Here is a 19,368-nt window from a genome sequence, read left to right on the forward strand (position 1 = left end):
CATCTGATTTAGGAATTTGCAGTGTGCCATGCTTCTGTGAGAGACAATTGTCATCTTAAGCAGCATTGGTTTGGTGGTTTATGTAAAGCCACATTTGTTAATGTGCTGATTCATTGACTTCGCTGTGTAAAGAAGGCAGATAATGCACACATGAAAACCCTGAACACGACTTGATTTGAACACACAACCTTCTGATCTGGAGTCAGACGCACTACCTTTGCGCCACGAGATCTTGTACAATGTTTTTTTGGAGGGGATCCCTAGTTCAGATTTTGTTGACTGTATCATTTGGAATGAAGACCTGGTTCTCTGGGGAACTGTACCATCTGACAATGCCCCCTCGTCAGCACGTGCCTCTACCCGGCAGGTTAGGTGTATGAAAATAAGCAAAAGCAGAGCCCGGATAGCTCAGTCGGTAGAGCATCAGACTTTTAATCTGAGGGTCCAGGGTTCAAGTCCCTGTTCGGGCGATGCTTTAATGTTCACATTTCTTCACTCCACTGTCTTTCTGATCATGCATTTTACTTGACTTTCCATGACATGTTCGAACTGTGGACAAAACACTCCCAGAACCAAAACAGCTTAGTCTGAAGACATCCTCATAGTACCGATAAAGTTTGTCGAAACATGTCAAACCATGTTAAAATGAATCCTCAGGTTGTCGATTGTCTTAATAATCGATCATATTTCAACCGGACAATAGCGTATTCAATAGAAAGGAAAAACAACGAAGGGTGCGCACTCGGTCACGCTCGCAAACCAGCATTGCATGCTTCCTAAGCACTGACAGAAAGGTCTCGTTCTTCTTAATTTTTCAGAAAAGAAGTCTGAAACAATGTCTAAAGACTGTTGACATCTAGTGGAAGCCATAGGAACTGCAATCTGGGTCCGAACCCATTAGAAACTCAATAGGCATTCAATTGAAAACTACCCACATCAAAAAAATCCCACTTCCTGGATTGATTTTCCTCAGGTTTTCGCCTGCCGTATCAGTTCTGTTATACTCACAGACAGGATTTTAACAGTTTTGGAAACTTTAGAGTGATTTTTATCCACATCTACCAATTATATGCATATCCGAGCATGTGGGCCTGAGTAACAGGGCACGCTTCTCATCCATATGCCGAAATTCTGCCTCCAAGCCAAAAGAAGTTGAACTCCTTGTTCGAATAATGATTTAAGTCTGTCAATCACACAGCATCATCTGATTTAGGAATTTGCAGTGTGCCATGCTTCTGTGAGAGACAATTGTCATCTTAAGCAGCATTGGTTTGGTGGTTTATGTAAAGCCACATTTGTTAATGTGCTGATTCATTGACTTCGCTGTGTAAAGAAGGCAGATAATGCACACATGAAAACCCTGAACACGACTTGATTTGAACACACAACCTTCTGATCTGGAGTCAGACGCACTACCTTTGCGCCACGAGATCTTGTACAATGTGTTTTTTGGAGGGGATGCCTAGTTCAGATTTTGTTGACTGTATCATTTGGAATGAAGACCTGGTTCTCTGGGGAACTGTACCATCTGACAATGCCCCCTCGTCAGCACGTGCCTCTACCCGGCAGGTTAGGTGTATGAAAATAAGCAAAAGCAGAGCCCGGATAGCTCAGTCGGTAGAGCATCAGACTTTTAATCTGAGGGTCCAGGGTTCAAGTCCCTGTTCGGGCGATGCTTTAATGTTCACATTTCTTCACTCCACTGTCTTTCTGATCATGCATTTTACTTGACTTTCCATGACATGTTCGAACTGTGGACAAAACACTCCCAGAACCAAAACAGCTTAGTCTGAAGACATCCTCATAGTACCGATAAAGTTTGTCGAAACATGTCAAACCATGTTAAAATGAATCCTCAGGTTGTCGATTGTCTTAATAATCGATAATATTTCAACCGGACAATAGCGTATTCAATAGAAAGGAAAAACAACGAAGGGTGCGCACTCGGTCACGCTCGCAAACCAGCATTGCATGCTTCCTAAGCACTGACAGAAAGGTCTCGTTCTTCTTAATTTTTCAGAAAAGAAGTCTGAAACAATGTCTAAAGACTGTTGACATCTAGTGGAAGCCATAGGAACTGCAATCTGGGTCCGAACCCATTAGAAACTCAATAGGCATTCAATTGAAAACTACCCACATCAAAAAAATCCCACTTCCTGGATTGATTTTCCTCAGGTTTTCGCCTGCCGTATCAGTTCTGTTATACTCACAGACAGGATTTTAACAGTTTTGGAAACTTTAGAGTGATTTTTATCCACATCTACCAATTATATGCATATCCGAGCATGTGGGCCTGAGTAACAGGGCACGCTTCTCATCCATATGCCGAAATTCTGCCTCCAAGCCAAAAGAAGTTGAACTCCTTGTTCGAATAATGATTTAAGTCTGTCAATCACACAGCATCATCTGATTTAGGAATTTGCAGTGTGCCATGCTTCTGTGAGAGACAATTGTCATCTTAAGCAGCATTGGTTTGGTGGTTTATGTAAAGCCACATTTGTTAATGTGCTGATTCATTGACTTCGCTGTGTAAAGAAGGCAGATAATGCACACATGAAAACCCTGAACACGACTTGATTTGAACACACAACCTTCTGATCTGGAGTCAGACGCACTACCTTTGCGCCACGAGATCTTGTACAATGTGTTTTTTGGAGGGGATGCCTAGTTCAGATTTTGTTGACTGTATCATTTGGAATGAAGACCTGGTTCTCTGGGGAACTGTACCATCTGACAATGCCCCCTCGTCAGCACGTGCCTCTACCCGGCAGGTTAGGTGTATGAAAATAAGCAAAAGCAGAGCCCGGATAGCTCAGTCGGTAGAGCATCAGACTTTTAATCTGAGGGTCCAGGGTTCAAGTCCCTGTTCGGGCGATGCTTTAATGTTCACATTTCTTCACTCCACTGTCTTTCTGATCATGCATTTTACTTGACTTTCCATGACATGTTCGAACTGTGGACAAAACACTCCCAGAACCAAAACAGCTTAGTCTGAAGACATCCTCATAGTACCGATAAAGTTTGTCGAAACATGTCAAACCATGTTAAAATGAATCCTCAGGTTGTCGATTGTCTTAATAATCGATAATATTTCAACCGGACAATAGCGTATTCAATAGAAAGGAAAAACAACGAAGGGTGCGCACTCGGTCACGCTCGCAAACCAGCATTGCATGCTTCCTAAGCACTGACAGAAAGGTCTCGTTCTTCTTAATTTTTCAGAAAAGAAGTCTGAAACAATGTCTAAAGACTGTTGACATCTAGTGGAAGCCATAGGAACTGCAATCTGGGTCCGAACCCATTAGAAACTCAATAGGCATTCAATTGAAAACTACCCACATCAAAAAAATCCCACTTCCTGGATTGATTTTCCTCAGGTTTTCGCCTGCCGTATCAGTTCTGTTATACTCACAGACAGGATTTTAACAGTTTTGGAAACTTTAGAGTGATTTTTATCCACATCTACCAATTATATGCATATCCGAGCATGTGGGCCTGAGTAACAGGGCACGCTTCTCATCCATATGCCGAAATTCTGCCTCCAAGCCAAAAGAAGTTGAACTCCTTGTTCGAATAATGATTTAAGTCTGTCAATCACACAGCATCATCTGATTTAGGAATTTGCAGTGTGCCATGCTTCTGTGAGAGACAATTGTCATCTTAAGCAGCATTGGTTTGGTGGTTTATGTAAAGCCACATTTGTTAATGTGCTGATTCATTGACTTCGCTGTGTAAAGAAGGCAGATAATGCACACATGAAAACCCTGAACACGACTTGATTTGAACACACAACCTTCTGATCTGGAGTCAGACGCACTACCTTTGCGCCACGAGATCTTGTACAATGTGTTTTTTGGAGGGGATGCCTAGTTCAGATTTTGTTGACTGTATCATTTGGAATGAAGACCTGGTTCTCTGGGGAACTGTACCATCTGACAATGCCCCCTCGTCAGCACGTGCCTCTACCCGGCAGGTTAGGTGTATGAAAATAAGCAAAAGCAGAGCCCGGATAGCTCAGTCGGTAGAGCATCAGACTTTTAATCTGAGGGTCCAGAGTTCAAGTCCCTGTTATGGCGATGCTTTAATGTTCACATTTCTTCACTCCACTGTCTTTCTGATCATGCATTTTACTTGACTTTCCATGACATGTTCGAACTGTGGACAAAACACTCCCAGAACCAAAACAGCTTAGTCTGAAGACATCCTCATAGTACCGATAAAGTTTGTCGAAACATGTCAAACCATGTTAAAATGAATCCTCAGGTTGTCGATTGTCTTAATAATCGATAATATTTCAACCGGACAATAGCGTATTCAATAGAAAGGAAAAACAACGAAGGGTGCGCACTCGGTCACGCTCGCAAACCAGCATTGCATGCTTCCTAAGCACTGACAGAAAGGTCTCGTTCTTCTTAATTTTTCAGAAAAGAAGTCTGAAACAATGTCTAAAGACTGTTGACATCTAGTGGAAGCCATAGGAACTGCAATCTGGGTCCGAACCCATTAGAAACTCAATAGGCATTCAATTGAAAACTACCCACATCAAAAAAATCCCACTTCCTGGATTGATTTTCCTCAGGTTTTCGCCTGCCGTATCAGTTCTGTTATACTCACAGACAGGATTTTAACAGTTTTGGAAACTTTAGAGTGATTTTTATCCACATCTACCAATTATATGCATATCCGAGCATGTGGGCCTGAGTAACAGGGCACGCTTCTCATCCATATGCCGAAATTCTGCCTCCAAGCCAAAAGAAGTTGAACTCCTTGTTCGAATAATGATTTAAGTCTGTCAATCACACAGCATCATCTGATTTAGGAATTTGCAGTGTGCCATGCTTCTGTGAGAGACAATTGTCAACTTAAGCAGCATTGGTTTGGTGGTTTTATGAAAAGACACATTGGTTAATGTGCTGATTCATTGACTTCGCTGTGTAAAGAATGCAGATAATAATGGACACATGAAATCCCTGACCACGACGTGACTTGAACACACAACCTTCTGATCTGGAGTCAGACGCACTACCTTTGCGCCACGAGATCTTGTACAATGTGTTTTTTGGAGGGGATGCCTAGTTCAGATTTTGTTGACTGTATGATTTGGAATGAAGACCTGGTTCTCTGGGGAACTGTACCATCTGACAATGCCCCCTCGTCAGCACGTGCCTCTACCCGGCAGGTTAGGTGTATGAAAATAAGCAAAAGCAGAGCCCGGATAGCTCAGTCGGTAGAGCATCAGACTTTTAATCTGAGGGTCCAGGGTTCAAGTCCCTGTTCGGGCGATGCTTTAATGTTCACATTTCTTCACTCCACTGTCTTTCTGATCATGCATTTTACTTGACTTTCCATGACATGTTCGAACTGTGGACAAAACACTCCCAGAACCAAAACAGCTTAGTCTGAAGACATCCTCATAGTACCGATAAAGTTTGTCGAAACATGTCAAACCATGTTAAAATGAATCCTCAGGTTGTCGATTGTCTTAATAATCGATCATATTTCAACCGGACAATAGCGTATTCAATAGAAAGGAAAAACAACGAAGGGTGCGCACTCGGTCACGCTCGCAAACCAGCATTGCATGCTTCCTAAGCACTGACAGAAAGGTCTCGTTCTTCTTAATTTTTCAGAAAAGAAGTCTGAAACAATGTCTAAAGACTGTTGACATCTAGTGGAAGCCATAGGAACTGCAATCTGGGTCCGAACCCATTAGAAACTCAATAGGCATTCAATTGAAAACTACCCACATCAAAAAAAATCCCACTTCCTGGATTGATTTTCCTCAGGTTTTCGCCTGCCGTATCAGTTCTGTTATACTCACAGACAGGATTTTAACAGTTTTGGAAACTTTAGAGTGATTTTTATCCACATCTACCAATTATATGCATATCCGAGCATCTGGGAATGAGTAACAGGGCACGCTTCTCATCCATATGCCGAAATTCTGCCTCCAAGCCAAAAGAAGTTGAACTCCTTGTTCGAATAATGATTTAAGTCTGTCAATCACACAGCATCATCTGATTTAGGAATTTACAGTGTGCCATGCTTCTGTGAGAGACAATTGTCATCTTAAGCAGCATTGGTTTGGTGGTTTATGTAAAGCCAAATTAGTTCATGTGCTGATTCATTGACTTCGCTCTGTAAAGAAGGCAGATAATGCACACATGAAAACCCTGAACACGACTTGATTTGAACACACAACCTTCTGATCTGGAGTCAGACGCACTACCTTTGCGCCACGAGATCTTGTTAAATGTGTTTTTTGGAGGGGATCCCTAGTTCAGATTTTGTTGACTGTATCATTTGGAATGAAGACCTGGTTCTCTGGGGAACTGTACCATCTGACAATGCCCCCTCGTCAGCACGTGCCTCTACCCGGCAGGTTAGGTGTATGAAAATAAGCAAAAGCAGAGCCCGGATAGCTCAGTCGGTAGAGCATCAGACTTTTAATCTGAGGGTCCAGGGTTCAAGTCCCTGTTCGGGCAATACTTTAATGTTCACATTTCTTCACTCCACTGTCTTTCTGAACATGCGTTTTACTTGACTTTCCATGACATGTTCGAACTGTGGACAAAACACTCCCAGAACCAAAACAGCTTAGTCTGAAGACATCCTCATAGTACCGATAAAGTTTGTCGAAACATGTCAAACCATGTTAAAATGAATCCTCAGGTTGTCGATTGTCTTAATAATCGATCATATTTCAACCGGACAATAGCGTATTCAATAGAAAGGAAAAACAACGAAGGGTGCGCACGCAAACCAGCATTGCATGCTTCCTAAGCACTGACAGAAAGGTCTCGTTCTTCTTAATTTTTCAGAAAAGAAGTCTGAAACAATGTCTAAAGACTGTTGACATCTAGTGGAAGCCATAGGAACTGCAATCTGGGTCCGAACCCATTAGAAACTCAATAGGCATTCAATTGAAAACTACCCACATCAAAAAAATCCCACTTCCTGGATTGATTTTCCTCAGGTTTTCGCCTGCCGTATCAGTTCTGTTATACTCACAGACAGGATTTTAACAGTTTTGGAAACTTTAGAGTGATTTTTATCCACATCTACCAATTATATGCATATCCGAGCATGTGGGCCTGAGTAACAGGGCACGCTTCTCATCCATATGCCGAAATTCTGCCTCCAAGCCAAAAGAAGTTGAACTCCTTGTTCGAATAATGATTTAAGTCTGTCAATCACACAGCATCATCTGATTTAGGAATTTGCAGTGTGCCATGCTTCTGTGAGAGACAATTGTCATCTTAAGCAGCATTGGTTTGGTGGTTTATGTAAAGCCACATTGGTTCATGTGCTGATTCATTGACTTCGCTGTGTAAAGAAGGCAGATAATGCACACATGAAATCCCTGAACACGACTTGATTTGAACACACAACCTTCTGATCTGGAGTCAGACGCACTACCTTTGCGCCACGAGATCTTGTACAATGTGTTTTTGGAGGGGATGCCTAGTTCAGATTTTGTTGACTGTATCATTTGGAATGAAGACCTGGTTCTCTGGGGAACTGTACCATCTGACAATGCCCCCTCGTCAGCACGTGCCTCTACCCGGCAGGTTAGGTGTATGAAAATAAGCAAAAGCAGAGCCCGGATAGCTCAGTCGGTAGAGCATCAGACTTTTAATCTGAGGGTCCAGGGTTCAAGTCCCTGTTCGGGCGATACTTTAATGTTCACATTTCTTCACTCCACTGTCTTTCTGAACATGCATTTTACTTGACTTTCCATGACATGTTCGAACTGTGGACAAAACACTCCCAGAGCCAAAACAGCTTAGTCTGAAGACATCCTCATAGTACCGATAAAGTTTGTCGAAACATGTCAAACCATGTTAAAATGAATCCTCAGGTTGTCGATTGTCTTAATAATCGATCATATTTCAACCGGACAATAGCGTATTCAATAGAAAGGAAAAACAACGAAGGGTGCGCACTCGGTCACGCTCGCAAACCAGCATTGCATGCTTCCTAAGCACTGACAGAAAGGTCTCGTTCTTCTTAATTTTTCAGAAAAGAAGTCTGAAACAATGTCTAAAGACTGTTGACATCTAGTGGAAGCCATAGGAACTGCAATCTGGGTCCGAACCCATTAGAAACTCAATAGGCATTCAATTGAAAACTACCCACATCAAAAAAATCCCACTTCCTGGATTGATTTTCCTCAGGTTTTCGCCTGCCGTATCAGTTCTGTTATACTCACAGACAGGATTTTAACAGTTTTGGAAACTTTAGAGTGATTTTTATCCACATCTACCAATTATATGCATATCCGAGCATGTGGGCCTGAGTAACAGGGCACGCTTCTCATCCATATGCCGAAATTCTGCCTCCAAGCCAAAAGAAGTTGAACTCCTTGTTCGAATAATGATTTAAGTCTGTCAATCACACAGCATCATCTGATTTAGGAATTTGCAGTGTGCCATGCTTCTGTGAGAGACAATTGTCATCTTAAGCAGCATTGGTTTGGTGGTTTATGTAAAGCCACATTGGTTCATGTGCTGATTCATTGACTTCGCTGTGTAAAGAAGGCAGATAATGCACACATGAAATCCCTGAACACGACTTGATTTGAACACACAACCTTCTGATCTGGAGTCAGACGCACTACCTTTGCGCCACGAGATCTTGTACAATGTGTTTTTGGAGGGGATGCCTAGTTCAGATTTTGTTGACTGTATCATTTGGAATGAAGACCTGGTTCTCTGGGGAACTGTACCATCTGACAATGCCCCCTCGTCAGCACGTGCCTCTACCCGGCAGGTTAGGTGTATGAAAATAAGCAAAAGCAGAGCCCGGATAGCTCAGTCGGTAGAGCATCAGACTTTTAATCTGAGGGTCCAGGGTTCAAGTCCCTGTTCGGGCGATACTTTAATGTTCACATTTCTTCACTCCACTGTCTTTCTGAACATGCATTTTACTTGACTTTCCATGACATGTTCGAACTGTGGACAAAACACTCCCAGAGCCAAAACAGCTTAGTCTGAAGACATCCTCATAGTACCGATAAAGTTTGTCGAAACATGTCAAACCATGTTAAAATGAATCCTCAGGTTGTCGATTGTCTTAATAATCGATCATATTTCAACCGGACAATAGCGTATTCAATAGAAAGGAAAAACAACGAAGGGTGCGCACTCGGTCACGCTCGCAAACCAGCATTGCATGCTTCCTAAGCACTGACAGAAAGGTCTCGTTCTTCTTAATTTTTCAGAAAAGAAGTCTGAAACAATGTCTAAAGACTGTTGACATCTAGTGGAAGCCATAGGAACTGCAATCTGGGTCCGAACCCATTAGAAACTCAATAGGCATTCAATTGAAAACTACCCACATCAAAAAAATCCCACTTCCTGGATTGATTTTCCTCAGGTTTTCGCCTGCCGTATCAGTTCTGTTATACTCACAGACAGGATTTTAACAGTTTTGGAAACTTTAGAGTGATTTTTATCCACATCTACCAATTATATGCATATCCGAGCATGTGGGCCTGAGTAACAGGGCACGCTTCTCATCCATATGCCGAAATTCTGCCTCCAAGCCAAAAGAAGTTGAACTCCTTGTTCGAATAATGATTTAAGTCTGTCAATCACACAGCATCATCTGATTTAGGAATTTGCAGTGTGCCATGCTTCTGTGAGAGACAATTGTCATCTTAAGCAGCATTGGTTTGGTGGTTTATGTAAAGCCACATTGGTTCATGTGCTGATTCATTGACTTCGCTGTGTAAAGAACGCAGATAATGCACACATGAAATCCCTGAACACGACGTGATTTGAACACACAACCTTCTGATCTGGAGTCAGACGCACTACCTTTGCGCCACGAGATCTTGTACAATGTGTTTTTGGAGGGGATGCCTAGTTCAGATTTTGTTGACTGTATCATTTGGAATGAAGACCTGGTTCTCTGGGGAACTGTACCATCTGACAATGCCCCCTCGTCAGCACGTGCCTCTACCCGGCAGGTTAGGTGTATGAAAATAAGCAAAAGCAGAGCCCGGATAGCTCAGTCGGTAGAGCATCAGACTTTTAATCTGAGGGTCCAGGGTTCAAGTCCCTGTTCGGGCGATACTTTAATGTTCACATTTCTTCACTCCACTGTCTTTCTGAACATGCATTTTACTTGACTTTCCATGACATGTTCGAACTGTGGACAAAACACTCCCAGAGCCAAAACAGCTTAGTCTGAAGACATCCTCATAGTACCGATAAAGTTTGTCGAAACATGTCAAACCATGTTAAAATGAATCCTCAGGTTGTCGATTGTCTTAATAATCGATCATATTTCAACCGGACAATAGCGTATTCAATAGAAAGGAAAAACAACGAAGGGTGCGCACTCGGTCACGCTCGCAAACCAGCATTGCATGCTTCCTAAGCACTGACAGAAAGGTCTCGTTCTTCTTAACTTTTTCAGAAAAGAAGTCTGAAACAATGTCTAAAGACTGTTGACATCTAGTGGAAGCCATAGGAACTGCAATCTGGGTCCGAACCCATTAGAAACTCAATAGGCATTCAATTGAAAACTACCCACATCAAAAAAATCCCACTTCCTGGATTGATTTTCCTCAGGTTTTCGCCTGCCGTATCAGTTCTGTTATACTCACAGACAGGATTTTAACAGTTTTGGAAACTTTAGAGTGATTTTTATCCACATCTACCAATTATATGCATATCCGAGCATGTGGGCCTGAGTAACAGGGCACGCTTCTCATCCATATGCCGAAATTCTGCCTCCAAGCCAAAAGAAGTTGAACTCCTTGTTCGAATAATGATTTAAGTCTGTCAATCACACAGCATCATCTGATTTAGGAATTTGCAGTGTGCCATGCTTCTGTGAGAGACAATTGTCATCTTAAGCAGCATTGGTTTGGTGGTTTATGTAAAGCCACATTGGTTCATGTGCTGATTCATTGACTTCGCTGTGTAAAGAATGCAGATAATGCACACATGAAATCCCTGAACACGACTTGATTTGAACACACAACCTTCTGATCTGGAGTCAGACGCACTACCTTTGCGCCACGAGATCTTGTACAATGTGTTTTTTGGAGGGGATGCCTAGTTCAGATTTTGTTGACTGTATCATTTGGAATGAAGACCTGGTTCTCTGGGGAACTGTACCATCTGACAATGCCCCCTCGTCAGCACGTGCCTCTACCCGGCAGGTTAGGTGTATGAAAATAAGCAAAAGCAGAGCCCGGATAGCTCAGTCGGTAGAGCATCAGACTTTTAATCTGAGGGTCCAGGGTTCAAGTCCCTGTTCGGGCGATACTTTAATGTTCACATTTCTTCACTCCACTGTCTTTCTGAACATGCATTTTACTTGACTTTCCATGACATGTTCGAACTGTGGACAAAACACTCCCAGAGCCAAAACAGCTTAGTCTGAAGACATCCTCATAGTACCGATAAAGTTTGTCGAAACATGTCAAACCATGTTAAAATGAATCCTCAGGTTGTCGATTGTCTTAATAATCGATCATATTTCAACCGGACAATAGCGTATTCAATAGAAAGGAAAAACAACGAAGGGTGCGCACTCGGTCACGCTCGCAAACCAGCATTGCATGCTTCCTAAGCACTGACAGAAAGGTCTCGTTCTTCTTAATTTTTCAGAAAAGAAGTCTGAAACAATGTCTAAAGACTGTTGACATCTAGTGGAAGCCATAGGAACTGCAATCTGGGTCCGAACCCATTAGAAACTCAATAGGCATTCAATTGAAAACTACCCACATCAAAAAAATCCCACTTCCTGGATTGATTTTCCTCAGGTTTTCGCCTGCCGTATCAGTTCTGTTATACTCACAGACAGGATTTTAACAGTTTTGGAAACTTTAGAGTGATTTTTATCCACATCTACCAATTATATGCATATCCGAGCATGTGGGCCTGAGTAACAGGGCACGCTTCTCATCCATATGCCGAAATTCTGCCTCCAAGCCAAAAGAAGTTGAACTCCTTGTTCGAATAATGATTTAAGTCTGTCAATCACACAGCATCATCTGATTTAGGAATTTGCAGTGTGCCATGCTTCTGTGAGAGACAATTGTCATCTTAAGCAGCATTGGTTTGGTGGTTTATGTAAAGCCACATTGGTTCATGTGCTGATTCATTGACTTCGCTGTGTAAAGAACGCAGATAATGCACACATGAAATCCCTGAACACGACGTGATTTGAACACACAACCTTCTGATCTGGAGTCAGACGCACTACCTTTGCGCCACGAGATCTTGTACAATGTGTTTTTTGGAGGGGATGCCTAGTTCAGATTTTGTTGACTGTATCATTTGGAATGAAGACCTGGTTCTCTGGGGAACTGTACCATCTGACAATGCCCCCTCGTCAGCACGTGCCTCTACCCGGCAGGTTAGGTGTATGAAAATAAGCAAAAGCAGAGCCCGGATAGCTCAGTCGGTAGAGCATCAGACTTTTAATCTGAGGGTCCAGGGTTCAAGTCCCTGTTCGGGCGATACTTTAATGTTCACATTTCTTCACTCCACTGTCTTTCTGAACATGCATTTTACTTGACTTTCCATGACATGTTCGAACTGTGGACAAAACACTCCCAGAGCCAAAACAGCTTAGTCTGAAGACATCCTCATAGTACCGATAAAGTTTGTCGAAACATGTCAAACCATGTTAAAATGAATCCTCAGGTTGTCGATTGTCTTAATAATCGATCATATTTCAACCGGACAATAGCGTATTCAATAGAAAGGAAAAACAACGAAGGGTGCGCACTCGGTCACGCTCGCAAACCAGCATTGCATGCTTCCTAAGCACTGACAGAAAGGTCTCGTTCTTCTTAATTTTTCAGAAAAGAAGTCTGAAACAATGTCTAAAGACTGTTGACATCTAGTGGAAGCCATAGGAACTGCAATCTGGGTCCGAACCCATTAGAAACTCAATAGGCATTCAATTGAAAACTACCCACATCAAAAAAATCCCACTTCCTGGATTGATTTTCCTCAGGTTTTCGCCTGCCGTATCAGTTCTGTTATACTCACAGACAGGATTTTAACAGTTTTGGAAACTTTAGAGTGATTTTTATCCACATCTACCAATTATATGCATATCCGAGCATGTGGGCCTGAGTAACAGGGCACGCTTCTCATCCATATGCCGAAATTCTGCCTCCAAGCCAAAAGAAGTTGAACTCCTTGTTCGAATAATGATTTAAGTCTGTCAATCACACAGCATCATCTGATTTAGGAATTTGCAGTGTGCCATGCTTCTGTGAGAGACAATTGTCATCTTAAGCAGCATTGGTTTGGTGGTTTATGTAAAGCCACATTGGTTCATGTGCTGATTCATTGACTTCGCTGTGTAAAGAACGCAGATAATGCACACATGAAATCCCTGAACACGACGTGATTTGAACACACAACCTTCTGATCTGGAGTCAGACGCACTACCTTTGCGCCACGAGATCTTGTACAATGTGTTTTTGGAGGGGATGCCTAGTTCAGATTTTGTTGACTGTATCATTTGGAATGAAGACCTGGTTCTCTGGGGAACTGTACCATCTGACAATGCCCCCTCGTCAGCACGTGCCTCTACCCGGCAGGTTAGGTGTATGAAAATAAGCAAAAGCAGAGCCCGGATAGCTCAGTCGGTAGAGCATCAGACTTTTAATCTGAGGGTCCAGGGTTCAAGTCCCTGTTCGGGCGATACTTTAATGTTCACATTTCTTCACTCCACTGTCTTTCTGAACATGCATTTTACTTGACTTTCCATGACATGTTCGAACTGTGGACAAAACACTCCCAGAGCCAAAACAGCTTAGTCTGAAGACATCCTCATAGTACCGATAAAGTTTGTCGAAACATGTCAAACCATGTTAAAATGAATCCTCAGGTTGTCGATTGTCTTAATAATCGATCATATTTCAACCGGACAATAGCGTATTCAATAGAAAGGAAAAACAACGTCACGCTCGCAAACCAGCATTGTGCGCACTCGGTCACGTTCTTCTTAATTTTTCAGAAAAGAAGTCAAACCAGCATTGCATGAAGCCAAGGCTCCTAAGCACTGACAGAAAGGTCTCGTTCTTGGGTCTGAAACAATGTCTAAAGACTGTTGACATCATTAGAAAACTCAATAGAAACTCAATAGGCATTCAATTGAAAACTACCCACATCAAAAAAATCCCACTTCCTGGATTGATTTTCCTCAGGTTTTCGCCTGCCGTATCAGTTCTGTTATACTCACAGACAGGATTTTAACAGTTTTGGAAACTTTAGAGTGATTTTTATCCACATCTACCAATTATATGCATATCCGAGCATGTGGGCCTGAGTAACAGGGCACGCTTCTCATCCATATGCCGAAATTCTGCCTCCAAGCCAAAAGAAGTTGAACTCCTTGTTCGAATAATGATTTAAGTCTGTCAATCACACAGCATCATCTGATTTAGGAATTTGCAGTGTGCCATGCTTCTGTGAGAGACAATTGTCATCTTAAGCAGCATTGGTTTGGTGGTTTATGTAAAGCCACATTGGTTCATGTGCTGATTCATTGACTTCGCTGTGTAAAGAACGCAGATAATGCACACATGAAATCCCTGAACACAACATGATTTGAACACACAACCTTCTCATCTGGAATCAGACGCACTACCTTTGCGCCACGAGATCTTGTACAATGTGTTTTTTGGAGGGGATGCCTAGTTCAGATTTTGTTGACTGTATCATTTGGAATGAAGACCTGGTTCTCTGGGGAACTGTACCATCTGACAATGCCCCCTCGTCAGCACGTGCCTCTACCCGGCAGGTTAGGTGTATGAAAATAAGCAAAAGCAGAGCCCGGATAGCTCAGTCGGTAGAGCATCAGACTTTTAATCTGAGGGTCCAGGGTTCAAGTCCCTGTTCGGGCGATACTTTAATGTTCACATTTCTTCACTCCACTGTCTTTCTGAACATGCATTTTACTTGACTTTCCATGACATGTTCGAACTGTGGACAAAACACTCCCAGAGCCAAAACAGCTTAGTCTGAAGACATCCTCATAGTACCGATAAAGTTTGTCGAAACATGTCAAACCATGTTAAAATGAATCCTCAGGTTGTCGATTGTCTTAATAATCGATCATATTTCAACCGGACAATAGCGTATTCAATAGAAAGGAAAAACAACGAAGGGTGCGCACTCGGTCACGCTCGCAAACCAGCATTGCATGCTTCCTAAGCACTGACAGAAAGGTCTCGTTCTTCTTAATTTTTCAGAAAAGAAGTCTGAAACAATGTCTAAAGACTGTTGACATCTAGTGGAAGCCATAGGAACTGCAATCTGGGTCCGAACCCATTAGAAACTCAATAGGCATTCAATTGAAAACTACCCACATCAAAAAAATCCCACTTCCTGGATTGATTTTCCTCAGGTTTTCGCCTGCCGTATCAGTTCTGTTATACTCACAGACAGGATTTTAACAGTTTTGGAAACTTTAGAGTGATTTTTATCCACATCTACCAATTATATGCATATCCGAGCATGTGGGCCTGAGTAACAGGGCACGCTTCTCATCCATATGCCGAAATTCTGCCTCCAAGCCAAAAGAAGTTGAACTCCTTGTTCGAATAATGATTTAAGTCTGTCAATCACACAGCATCATCTGATTTAGGAATTTGCAGTGTGCCATGCTTCTGTGAGAGACAATTGTCATCTTAAGCAGCATTGGTTTGGTGGTTTATGTAAAGCCACATTGGTTCATGTGCTGATTCATTGACTTCGCTGTGTAAAGAACGCAGATAATGCACACATGAAATCCCTGAACACGACGTGATTTGAACACACAACCTTCTGATCTGGAGTCAGACGCACTACCTTTGCGCCACGAGATCTTGTACAATGTTTTTTTGGAGGGGATGCCTAGTTCAGATTTTGTTGACTGTATCATTTGGAATGAAGACCTGGTTCTCTGGGGAACTGTACCATCTGACAATGCCCCCTCGTCAGCACGTGCCTCTACCCGGCAGGTTAGGTGTATGAAAATAAGCAAAAGCAGAGCCCGGATAGCTCAGTCGGTAGAGCATCAGACTTTTAATCTGAGGGTCCAGGGTTCAAGTCCCTGTTCGGGCGATACTTTAATGTTCACATTTCTTCACTCCACTGTCTTTCTGAACATGCATTTTACTTGACTTTCCATGACATGTTCGAACTGTGGACAAAACACTCCCAGAGCCAAAACAGCTTAGTCTGAAGACATCCTCATAGTACCGATAAAGTTTGTCGAAACATGTCAAACCATGTTAAAATGAATCCTCAGGTTGTCGATTGTCTTAATAATCGATCATATTTCAACCGGACAATAGCGTATTCAATAGAAAGGAAAAACAACGAAGGGTGCGCACTCGGTCACGCTCGCAAACCAGCATTGCATGCTTCCTAAGCACTGACAGAAAGGTCTCGTTCTTCTTAATTTTTCAGAAAAGAAGTCTGAAACAATGTCTAAAGACTGTTGACATCTAGTGGAAGCCATAGGAACTGCAATCTGGGTCCGAACCCATTAGAAACTCAATAGGCATTCAATTGAAAACTACCCACATCAAAAAAAATCCCACTTCCTGGATTGATTTTCCTCAGGTTTTCGCCTGCCGTATCAGTTCTGTTATACTCACAGACAGGATTTTAACAGTTTTGGAAACTTTAGAGTGATTTTTATCCACATCTACCAATTATATGCATATCCGAGCATCTGGGCCTGAGTAACAGGGCACGCTTCTCATCCATATGCCGAAATTCTGCCTCCAAGCCAAAAGAAGTTGAACTCCTTGTTCGAATAATGATTTAATTCTGTCAATCACACAGCATCATCTGATTTAGGAATTTGCAGTGTGCCATGCTTCTGTGAGAGACAATTGTCATCTTAAGCAGCATTGGTTTGGTGGTTTATGTAAAGCCACATTGGTTCATGTGCTGATTCATTGACTTCGCTGTGTAAAGAAGGCAGATAATGCACACATGAAATCCCTGAACATGACGTGATTTGAACACACAACCTTCTGATCTGGAGTCAGACGCACTACCTTTGCGCCACGAGATCTTGTACAATGTGTCTTTTGGAGGGGATGCCTAGTTCAGATTTTGTTGACTGTATAATTTGGAATGAAGACCTGGTTCTCTGGGGAACTGTACCATCTGACAATGCCCCCTCGTCAGCACGTGCCTCTACCCGGCAGGTTAGGTGTATGAAAATAAGCAAAAGCAGAGCCCGGATAGCTCAGTCGGTAGAGCATCAGACTTTTAATCTGAGGGTCCAGGGTTCAAGTCCCTGTTCGGGCGATACTTTAATGTTCACATTTCTTCACTCCACTGTCTTTCTGAACATGCATTTTACTTGACTTTCCATGACATGTTCGAACTGTGGACAAAACACTCCCAGAGCCAAAACAGCTTAGTCTGAAGACATCCTCATAGTACCGATAAAGTTTGTCGAAACATGTCAAACCATGTTAAAATGAATCCTCAGGTTGTCGATTGTCTTAATAATCGATCATATTTCAACCGGACAATAGCGTATTCAATAGAAAGGAAAAACAACGAAGGGTGCGCACTCGGTCACGCTCGCAAACCAGCATTGCATGCTTCCTAAGCACTGACAGAAAGGTCTCGTTCTTCTTAATTTTTCAGAAAAGAAGTCTGAAACAATGTCTAAAGACTGTTGACATCTAGTGGAAGCCATAGGAACTGCAATCTGGGTCCGAACCCATTAGAAACTCAATAGGCATTCAATTGAAAACTACCCACATCAAAAAAATCCCACTTCCTGGATTGATTTTCCTCAGGTTTTCGCCTGCCGTATCAGTTCTGTTATACTCACAGACAGGATTTTAACAGTTTTGGAAACTTTAGAGTGATTTTTATCCACATCTACCAATTATATGCATATCCGAGCATGTGGGCCTGAGTAACAGGGCACGCTTCTCATCCATATGCCGAAATTCTGCCTCCAAGCCAAAAGAAGTTGAACTCCTTGTTCGAATAATGATTTAAGTCTGTCAATCACACAGCATCATCTGATTTAGGAATTTGCAGTGTGCCATGCTTCTGTGAGAGACAATTGTCATCTTAAGCAGCATTGGTTTGGTGGTTTATGTAAAGCCACATTGGTTCATGTGCTGATTCATTGACTTCGCTGTGTAAAGAACGCAGATAATGCACACATGAAATCCCTGAACACAACATGATTTGAACACACAACCTTCTCATCTGGAATCAGACGCACTACCTTTGCGCCACGAGATCTTGTACAATGTGTTTTTTGGAGGGGATGCCTAGTTCAGATTTTGTTGACTGTATCATTTGGAATGAAGACCTGGTTCTCTGGGGAACTGTACCATCTGACAATGCCCCCTCGTCAGCACGTGCCTCTACCCGGCAGGTTAGGTGTATGAAAATAAGCAAAAGCAGAGCCCGGATAGCTCAGTCGGTAGAGCATCAGACTTTTAATCTGAGGGTCCAGGGTTCAAGTCCCTGTTCGGGCGATACTTTAATGTTCACATTTCTTCACTCCACTGTCTTTCTGAACATGCATTTTACTTGACTTTCCATGACATGTTCGAACTGTGGACAAAACACTCCCAGAGCCAAAACAGCTTAGTCTGAAGACATCCTCATAGTACCGATAAAGTTTGTCGAAACATGTCAAACCATGTTAAAATGAATCCTCAGGTTGTCGATTGTCTTAATAATCGATCATATTTCAACCGGACAATAGCGTATTCAATAGAAAGGAAAAACAACGAAGGGTGCGCACTCGGTCACGCTCGCAAACCAGCATTGCATGCTTCCTAAGCACTGACAGAAAGGTCTCGTTCTTCTTACTTTTTCAGAAAAGAAGTCTGAAACAATGTCTAAAGACTGTTGACATCTAGTGGAAGCCATATGAACTGCAATCTGGGTCCGAACCCATTAGAAACTCAATAGGCATTCAATTGAAAACTACCCACATCAAAAAAATCCCACTTCCTGGATTGATTTTCCTCAGGTTTTCGCCTGCCGTATCAGTTCTGTTATACTCACAGACAGGATTTTAACAGTTTTGGAAACTTTAGAGTGATTTTTATCCACATCTACCAATTATATGCATATCCGAGCATGTGGGCCTGAGTAACAGGGCACGCTTCTCATCCATATGCCGAAATTCTGCCTCCAAGCCAAAAGAAGTTGAACTCCTTGTTCGAATAATGATTTAAGTCTGTCAATCACACAGCATCATCTGATTTAGGAATTTGCAGTGTGCCATGCTTCTGTGAGAGACAATTGTCATCTTAAGCAGCATTGGTTTGGTGGTTTATGTAAAGCCACATTGGTTCATGTGCTGATTCATTGACTTCGCTGTGTAAAGAACGCAGATAAT

At 42.3% G+C, this 19,368-nt stretch overlaps 16 non-coding genes across 16 annotated transcripts; all 16 read left to right on the top strand.

Moving 5' to 3' along the window:
• Nucleotides 1–397: 397 nt before the first annotated feature.
• On the top strand, nucleotides 398–470 carry trnak-uuu (transfer RNA lysine (anticodon UUU)). Its single transcript has one exon. It is a non-coding gene; the product is annotated as a tRNA-Lys (tRNA).
• Nucleotides 471–1,599: 1,129 nt separating this feature from the next.
• trnak-uuu (transfer RNA lysine (anticodon UUU)) lies at nucleotides 1,600–1,672 on the top strand. The gene has a single exon. It is a non-coding gene; the product is annotated as a tRNA-Lys (tRNA).
• A 1,129-nt stretch (nucleotides 1,673–2,801) lies between these two features.
• Nucleotides 2,802–2,874, top strand: trnak-uuu (transfer RNA lysine (anticodon UUU)). Its single transcript has one exon. It is a non-coding gene; the product is annotated as a tRNA-Lys (tRNA).
• A 1,129-nt stretch (nucleotides 2,875–4,003) lies between these two features.
• trnak-uuu (transfer RNA lysine (anticodon UUU)) lies at nucleotides 4,004–4,076 on the top strand. The gene has a single exon. It is a non-coding gene; the product is annotated as a tRNA-Lys (tRNA).
• A 1,133-nt stretch (nucleotides 4,077–5,209) lies between these two features.
• On the top strand, nucleotides 5,210–5,282 carry trnak-uuu (transfer RNA lysine (anticodon UUU)). Its single transcript has one exon. It is a non-coding gene; the product is annotated as a tRNA-Lys (tRNA).
• A 1,130-nt stretch (nucleotides 5,283–6,412) lies between these two features.
• On the top strand, nucleotides 6,413–6,485 carry trnak-uuu (transfer RNA lysine (anticodon UUU)). Its single transcript has one exon. It is a non-coding gene; the product is annotated as a tRNA-Lys (tRNA).
• Nucleotides 6,486–7,601: 1,116 nt separating this feature from the next.
• On the top strand, nucleotides 7,602–7,674 carry trnak-uuu (transfer RNA lysine (anticodon UUU)). The gene has a single exon. It is a non-coding gene; the product is annotated as a tRNA-Lys (tRNA).
• A 1,128-nt stretch (nucleotides 7,675–8,802) lies between these two features.
• On the top strand, nucleotides 8,803–8,875 carry trnak-uuu (transfer RNA lysine (anticodon UUU)). The gene has a single exon. It is a non-coding gene; the product is annotated as a tRNA-Lys (tRNA).
• A 1,128-nt stretch (nucleotides 8,876–10,003) lies between these two features.
• Nucleotides 10,004–10,076, top strand: trnak-uuu (transfer RNA lysine (anticodon UUU)). The gene has a single exon. It is a non-coding gene; the product is annotated as a tRNA-Lys (tRNA).
• Nucleotides 10,077–11,206: 1,130 nt separating this feature from the next.
• Nucleotides 11,207–11,279, top strand: trnak-uuu (transfer RNA lysine (anticodon UUU)). The gene has a single exon. It is a non-coding gene; the product is annotated as a tRNA-Lys (tRNA).
• A 1,129-nt stretch (nucleotides 11,280–12,408) lies between these two features.
• Nucleotides 12,409–12,481, top strand: trnak-uuu (transfer RNA lysine (anticodon UUU)). The gene has a single exon. It is a non-coding gene; the product is annotated as a tRNA-Lys (tRNA).
• A 1,128-nt stretch (nucleotides 12,482–13,609) lies between these two features.
• trnak-uuu (transfer RNA lysine (anticodon UUU)) lies at nucleotides 13,610–13,682 on the top strand. The gene has a single exon. It is a non-coding gene; the product is annotated as a tRNA-Lys (tRNA).
• Nucleotides 13,683–14,814: 1,132 nt separating this feature from the next.
• Nucleotides 14,815–14,887, top strand: trnak-uuu (transfer RNA lysine (anticodon UUU)). The gene has a single exon. It is a non-coding gene; the product is annotated as a tRNA-Lys (tRNA).
• A 1,128-nt stretch (nucleotides 14,888–16,015) lies between these two features.
• Nucleotides 16,016–16,088, top strand: trnak-uuu (transfer RNA lysine (anticodon UUU)). The gene has a single exon. It is a non-coding gene; the product is annotated as a tRNA-Lys (tRNA).
• A 1,130-nt stretch (nucleotides 16,089–17,218) lies between these two features.
• Nucleotides 17,219–17,291, top strand: trnak-uuu (transfer RNA lysine (anticodon UUU)). The gene has a single exon. It is a non-coding gene; the product is annotated as a tRNA-Lys (tRNA).
• Nucleotides 17,292–18,420: 1,129 nt separating this feature from the next.
• On the top strand, nucleotides 18,421–18,493 carry trnak-uuu (transfer RNA lysine (anticodon UUU)). The gene has a single exon. It is a non-coding gene; the product is annotated as a tRNA-Lys (tRNA).
• Nucleotides 18,494–19,368: the final 875 nt, after the last annotated feature.

This window comes from Oncorhynchus keta, chromosome 3, assembly GCF_023373465.1.
Source record: "Oncorhynchus keta strain PuntledgeMale-10-30-2019 chromosome 3, Oket_V2, whole genome shotgun sequence".
In the NCBI taxonomy this organism is placed as follows: domain Eukaryota; kingdom Metazoa; phylum Chordata; class Actinopteri; order Salmoniformes; family Salmonidae; genus Oncorhynchus; species Oncorhynchus keta.